We start from the raw sequence: 7,543 nt of genomic DNA, 5'->3' as shown, positions 1-7,543 counted from the left end.
AAAGTCTTGTTTTACAAGATCCAGTTTTGGTGATTTACAAAATACATAAAATACGTGTTGGAAAGAGTACCCTTGCTATTCTACCCAAGCTATTCCTTTTCCTGAATTCATTATTTTCATCGCTCTACATTACATATATAAAAATACCAGCTTTTGTTCTGTGATTATGATATGATCTCATGTGAATGATAATGCCATTGAAGGACACAAAATCTGTATTTTTTAAAAGACTTGATGTCTGGCATCTACATCCTTTTGGTTTACATTTTGTTTCATTTTTGCCATCTTGAAGACTCTTAGCAACCCTTCCCATAATCCTACTTTAGGCAAAATTAGCCACTTACACATCAATGTGTGTAGGTCAAGAGTACATAACATAGTGTTTATGCAGTTCTGCTGCTGTGACTCTACAGTACAGGTACCACCAGTGCCTTTTGTGGAAAGCAGTGGAGTACAATCTGATTCTGCTACTGCTACTTACGCTCCTCAGGTGTGTCTTTCACCACAACACTTTCAATCACACACGAAGGATGTTCCTGTACGTCCTCCGAGTCATCAGTAACGCTCCCTGGTAGAACAACAGTGGAGTGTGTGGTGGTCCGTGGTTTCATTTCAGGATCAATTTGCACTGAGCCTTTGGGGACTTGCCAGCATGGAAAGTCAACACTTTGTACCCATGCTTCTGAAAAACAAGCAACATAACTCTTTTTAGTAAAATGGTAGCTCAAGACATTCTGTTGAGAGTCTTAAAAACAAATTTTGTGAAACAAGACCAGATCTGCAATATCAGACACCAAAATGGATTTAAGATTAAAATACTGGAAACTATCAGCAGTTTAATTAAACCTGGGTGACTTTCTTAGAAACTGATCAGAGAAGACCTTTGGTTTTGGGTCCTTCTGTCTTTTTTGAAATCTAACATGATTTGGTGATTTAATCTTGGTTTGACTGTCAGATTTAGCTGAATTAGGAAAGCACATTGAGGTCCATGAAATATAGTCAGAATTCACCATCTATCCTGAATAAAACCTGGCAAGTCTCATGCAGCTTCCATCCAAGAGCGCATCTCAAACACACTCCTCAGTGCATAACTCTTGGCTAACTTTTGTCTCTGGAAGTCTCTAAGATATTTGATCTCTTTTTATGATCAATTTCTGGAAGTAGGTCTTCTTGATGAATTTTAAAGAAACCAAAGAAATTTACTAGCAAAAAGATTTTATTTTATTTTTTTTAAATTTTTTTTATTACCTTGCCAACCTCATAAGTTCCATAGAGAAACGTGTTGTTCTTCTAGACTTTCAAGGTTTATATAACAGAAGAAAATGAATACTTGATTCCAAACAAGAAATACAAATGGCAGGCCTTTTGGGTAGCAATTAGAGCATGTGCACAGGAATGAAAACATGGGTGACTCTAAGTTCAGCAACTGAACTCATGTCATTTCAGTAATTTCAGCTATCTGGCAAGAGCTGTCAGAATTGGGACTTGCCCACTGCCTGTCATCCTCACACAAAAAATTACTAAAGCCTTTAAAACTTGGCTTTTGCCCACTGAAAAGGCCTGAGAATTACACTTAAAAGTGGTCATAAAGAATTATGATGATTGCAAAGTTATTGAAATGACCATAGACCAGTTGAAATTCTACATATCTAACTAAGCTGACAGAATGTTTTCATAGGACAGACTGAGAAATTCATTTCAGAAATGCAATATAACGAAGATCAATCTGGTTTAACTTTAATCCTTCCCTCCCACTATCCCCACAGTTTGAATTTTTTTTTGTTTTGTTTTCTTGATCAATTTCGTAAGTAGCATTCCCATAGAAGCAGCTATGGAATATGTCGCTAGATTGATACCAGCTTCTGCTGTGGTTTGAGCCTATCTAGCAACTCAGGCCCATGCAGCCTCACTTCCTCACAGTGATGGGTGAGTGAATCAGAAGGGCAAAAGTGATAAAAACCACGGGCTGAGAGTTTAATAGGTAAAGCAAAGAGCTACATGCAAGCAAAATGTAGTAAGGAATTAATTCACTACTTCCTATGGCCAAGTGAGCGTTTAGTCTTCTACAGGAAAGCAGGGCTCCATTGCATATAATTGTTACTTAAAAGACAAATTCCGTAACTCAAAAAATCCTTTCTCTTTTCCTCTAAACTCTAAACTTTTATTGCAGCACACAATATTTTTGCACAGGATGTCCCTTTGGACGGTGTTGCAGTTTAGGAATGGTGACATCCAGTTCAATGGCTGCACCAAGACTCTCCTAAACACACACTAAGCACACTCCTAAGCACACCACTCTCTCATAATATAAAACAAACACTCTTTTGATATCTTTGTGTACAGCGGCTGTCTGAGAGCAAGTTTCTTTTTTGCTTCTTGTTACAGCACTTTCTACTGATGAACAGACTTTCTGCTATTCAACATTACCCATAGTGAAAATGCACGCTCTGGGCTGTCTTACAATAACAGCAGCAGACTGAACAGAGCCCGTCCCACCCTCTGTGCTCTAATGCAAAACAAAGAACAGCAGTGTGAGAAGAGGACTGGTAGGAGTGGTGGGAGTGTCCTTAAAGTATGGTTCATTAAAACAGCCAGAGTGAAAGAGAAAACCATTCCTTCTGGACTTGGGCAGAGAGATATAAAGAGTGCTTCCTCCTTCATCATGTGGAAAACGGAACATGAAACAGTGTGGATAGAGAACGACCGTTCTTCCAACGTCCTGATAAGCAAGACCATATTGTTTCCCTTTGTGGCTTACAAAAATGTGGAAATTGTCATTTTTATCTCTGCTAGTGATCATTCAGAGAAGCAGGAATGTAGCAACGTAGTTGCAATATTCAGTATACCTCGTAGTGGGAAAATGGGCCTTCTGAACCCTCATCTCTTTTTTGTGCATGGAATAGTAGTTTCACCTCCTATTTAACAACTGCCTGGATTGTTTCTGAAGGGCACTCCTTCCTCGTTAGTACTACATCATGTTGGTATCAGCTGGAATGAAGATTCATACCAGGATATCGTTTATAACTCCATCTCATCCCCTGACAGTGATTTAGCAATGAATTTGGACAGTGTATTACAAGTAAAGGCTTGTCTACGTTGATGCAAGCTACAATTCAGTTTTCTTTTCAAGATGGAAATATATTAGGCAAACACTTTCTTTTTATTCTTTCTCGTCAAACCACATTTTTATCTCTAACATTCTCAGGTTACTCTGCCTTATGTAACAACCTTGCCCAGTTGTATTGCCCAACAGAGCTGACAATCAAACTTGTTTAACTTGTTATTCTTCAGTTCTGGTGTGAAGGTTAAACAGTCAGGATATATATGTGTATATGTGTAGTATCCTGGCAAGGAGAAGAGAATATATGGAAACTATCACCTGATAAGTTGCCACTATGGAGCAAAACACCCATGGCAGGAGCTAATATTCCAGTTTGCTACCACAGACAACAAAGCTTTCTTGCTGTATTTTGTTGATATTTTGTCTTGAAAAAAAAAGACATACATTTTATACTATAAGTCACAGAGATGCTGGACAAAATGCAGGAAAGCAGATTTAACTTTCCTTGGAAAAAGATGTGTGTTTGTGTGTCTACTGATAGACAGAGTTGTTCCTTCATGTTGGTTAGACCTGAGATGCCGTGTTACTACCAGTCTGCTCATTCATTAGTCAGCTGCCTGAGACTACAAATAGACCACCAATGGTGCTATTCATCTCTGAATCAGACCTGGCAATTCAATGTTAATCCTTACTATTGCATTTAAATTTTAAACATAATGCTTGAGAACTATGCTTGACATCTGAGGAAAAACTACTTTTACAAATATGTGTGGGAGGGTCTAATATTAGGTAAGAGGAGACTGTTCCCTCATGATTTATGGGCAGAATCTGCAGGTTGAATAGAAGATCTTCCTCATCTTTCCCTATCCTGCTTTTCAGCACCCTGCTCCCTAAGGTGGGGCAAGACAAACCACCCTGCATTTTTGTTACAGGCTTTGCATGACTGCTCCTTTCTTTTTTAATTGTACACCCTTGAAAAGCAATTATAGAATCTGGCCTTCTGCTTTCGCTTATCCTAACCCTAAATGCATACTTAATAAAGTCTCAAACTATCAATGATTGTGGATGATGAATGTTTTAATTTTTGAGACCCAACCTTGGTTACCTGTTGGTCCTCAAATATGAGGGTTTGTATCAGAAAAAAACATGAAGCCTGAACAGTCACAGTAGTTTTTATAAGAGGTAATCTGCATAACAAAAATTATTTTAAGAGTACAAGGGTAATTTAAAGACAGTTTTAAGATGACATGGTTAGGATTCATGTTTTCTCTGTGGAAAAATCTAGGAGGAAACCCACAACTTTTGGCAATACAATTTTTTTTTCTTTTGTTGTGGCATCATCATTTCTTTTTTGAGACAAAATCCTCTCGGAAAATTTATTTGCCTTGCAGGTTAATTTTTTTCAGCAATCAGGAGTTAAAATTTCAGGGAACAAATGAGCAGTAGGGATGCAAGACTTTGAGAAAAGCTCTAATTTTGTTTAAAAAATAGCACTAAATAAAATAATAATAAACAAGAAATTTATTTTTAATCTCTTACTAGTGAAAATAGTTTACGTTTAAAATCCAATTGAAATTCCCTTTCCTTAAGTTAATTGCTTCCTGTCCTACAATGAAACTGATGATTTTTGAAGATTTCTGAACTCAGTCTTCTAAGAAATAACTGAAGATTCTTACATTATTAGACCATCATTCCACTTTTCAGACATTCACCAGAAGCCACATTCATCAGCCCTTTGATGATTCCCCTGTACAATCTCTCTTACTCACCTTCAAAGGTTGCATTTCCTGAAATGAAAGGAGTATCATGCCTGAAATACCCAGTAACTTGTTGAACTGTGAAAAGTCAGGCCTATTTTTCTAAAAAAATCACAAACTATTTGTAAATCCTGCAGTGACTTAGAAGACCTTAATTTATCACACTTTTCTAAATGTCTATGAAGACACATACATACACAACTTTCCAAATTATCCCTAGCATTCAAACACATATTTCCTAGGTTAGCAAGACAGCTTTTGAAAAATAATTAGCTATGTATAAAACTATTTTCATTCATTTGTGCTTATCTTTCTGTTGTGTAAAGGACTTAGCTCTTTTAGTATGCATTTCATTTACATGAGCTGTTTTCTTTCCCTGAAAAAGTGATGGTTGTCCTCTTCATACTTTGAACTCGACTTATTTGATAAAATAGTGGTCTGGCTCCACCTTTCCACACTCAATATCTGTGTGTCATAATGTAACATACACAAACATTTCTTATTTTTGCTCAATACATACTAAGTCCTAAACAATTACCTTCATCCATGTTTATCCGTCTGTTTCTCAGTGTTTGCAGAGAGATGAGAGTTAACTTCTGGTATTTTCTGAAAACCTCCCACACTGTGAACATAAATATTTAATCTGCAAAAAATGCAAGAGCCTCACTAGGCAACAGGATACCTGCAGAAAATAAAATAGACATGGATCAGGTTTCTTCTCATTGACTCCTGTGTCAAGCAGTGACTGTTTTGCCAGCAGACTAAAACATCCTAGATGAAACTCAAAGCTGTAGGAAACTTAGTTATAAGTGAAAAAAGTACAGGTTGGTTCTATATATCTGAAAGCACAAATATCCACAAGATGAGAAGGGCTTCATTAGAATAATTTATAAGTCTCCACACTTGTTGCAGCTCGAAGAATGTGAAACATGATTCTTCTTCTGGTAGGAGTTCCAAGTAGTATTTTATACAGTTGCAGCTCTAATTTCATATGAACAGAGTGATTAAATTGGTCCAGATGAAGCTGTTACTACATTAGAACAAAGTTTTCCCTGCTTTTTACAATTGTTTCAAGGAAGTGTATTGTCATTTCTCTTCTCTGATAATTAAAGGTCAAACAAGCCCATACTTTTATTGCTGCCTATGCCGTTATACTGTGAATGCCCTCAGCTGAGACAGGCTGGTTATTCTGAACTGTAAATCAAACTGTAAGTTTCTTGGAATAACTCCAGGCACAGAACTTCTGATATTCCTATATTAATATGAAAAAAACCAGCAGCAGAAGCAGGGAGAAGAAAGTACTATTTAGCAATTGCAAAAGAAAATACAGAATGAAATTTGCAGGCTGACATGATCGAGTCTAGACAGGTAAGACCAGTGGCTCAGGATTTCTACCTCACTGCTATTTTTTGTGTACCCCACCCTTATGACAAAAGGGACTAAACCCAGAAACCTGCCTTTAGATTATAGTACAAAAGGAAGGCTTTTGGTATCACTAATTCAACAAGCAGTTTCGCTGTGAGTTTTCAGGAAGCAGCTTCATTGCGAACCTTTGTATAAATAACCCACCACTAATTTAATTTCTATGACTATTTACTCTATTGTGCAAATTTGAATATTTTATAGCTTCACTGGGATGTAAAGAAAACAGTATGGGACCTATACAAAAAGTTTCTTTGAGTTTTTTTGGTTTTTTAAAGGGACTATTTTTGTGATTTTTCTTTTTATGATAACAAAGGGTGTTTCTGCCTTCCTTCCTCTTTCCTCTTACTACATGGAGGGAAAAAGGAAAAAAAGAAAAAAGAATGGAAAAGAAGAAAAAGAAACAATAGAAAGTGAGACATTGGAACAAGTGAGGGTATTTGATTTTAAATAATCACAATCTTATAAAAATAAAAACATATTTGACAGATGATGTTTCCAAATTATTTTTACACTGATAAATAATGTCAGACACATAAGCACTACAGCTATTGCTAAATGAAGAAACTGGCAAAGTAATCAGAAAATACCACACTCCCAGTAGTATTTAAGTAGGATATTTTAGGTTTCTACTTAAATTTTTAATTTTCACTGTGATGCTTTTTGTTTTGTTTAATCTTTTAGGTCTATGAACCTTCTTGAACTTGAACTTGAACCTATTCTTGAACTAGAATGTGACAGTGCTAGCTGTTAAAGAAACACAATAAAACAGATTGGTAGTGCTGATATCTGGGGAGAGGCCACTCCTTTCAGTATGTTTGTTTTGGCTGGTATTCCTGGTAATTTTACTTTAAGAAGAATCTTTACCTCAAAAATACTTACTTTTTTACTTAAAACAACCTTCAAAAAATATCCACAGTAATCAGCTACACTTTATGTCTTTTTCTTATATTAATGTCATTGAGACTGAATATTCCACTCTTATATTTTGTTATCCATGATATTTCATGCCTAATTATGTGAAGATGAATTTCTATGGCTAGGAATTCCATGTATACTCCCAATGACTTTGATTATCTTGAGAAACTTATAGCAGTTACAGGGACAAAGGATTTACACTGGTATAGAATTGGGCTACATTTGAAATGTTTCATCTGCATCTTTGTCCTTTGAGGAAAATCAGATGCAAATCAAACTCTGAGTAACGTACCTTTAGGCAGTTCTGTAATGGGACAAATTACAACAAATACAAACATGCCTTGAACCTTGTTATCTCTGAAACAGAAGCAAGCTTAAACTATTT

This window comes from Parus major, chromosome Z (genome assembly GCF_001522545.3).
Source record: "Parus major isolate Abel chromosome Z, Parus_major1.1, whole genome shotgun sequence".
In the NCBI taxonomy this organism is placed as follows: domain Eukaryota; kingdom Metazoa; phylum Chordata; class Aves; order Passeriformes; family Paridae; genus Parus; species Parus major.
The sequence above is the reverse complement of the archived record's forward strand: the minus strand, read 5'-3'. Positions refer to the sequence as shown.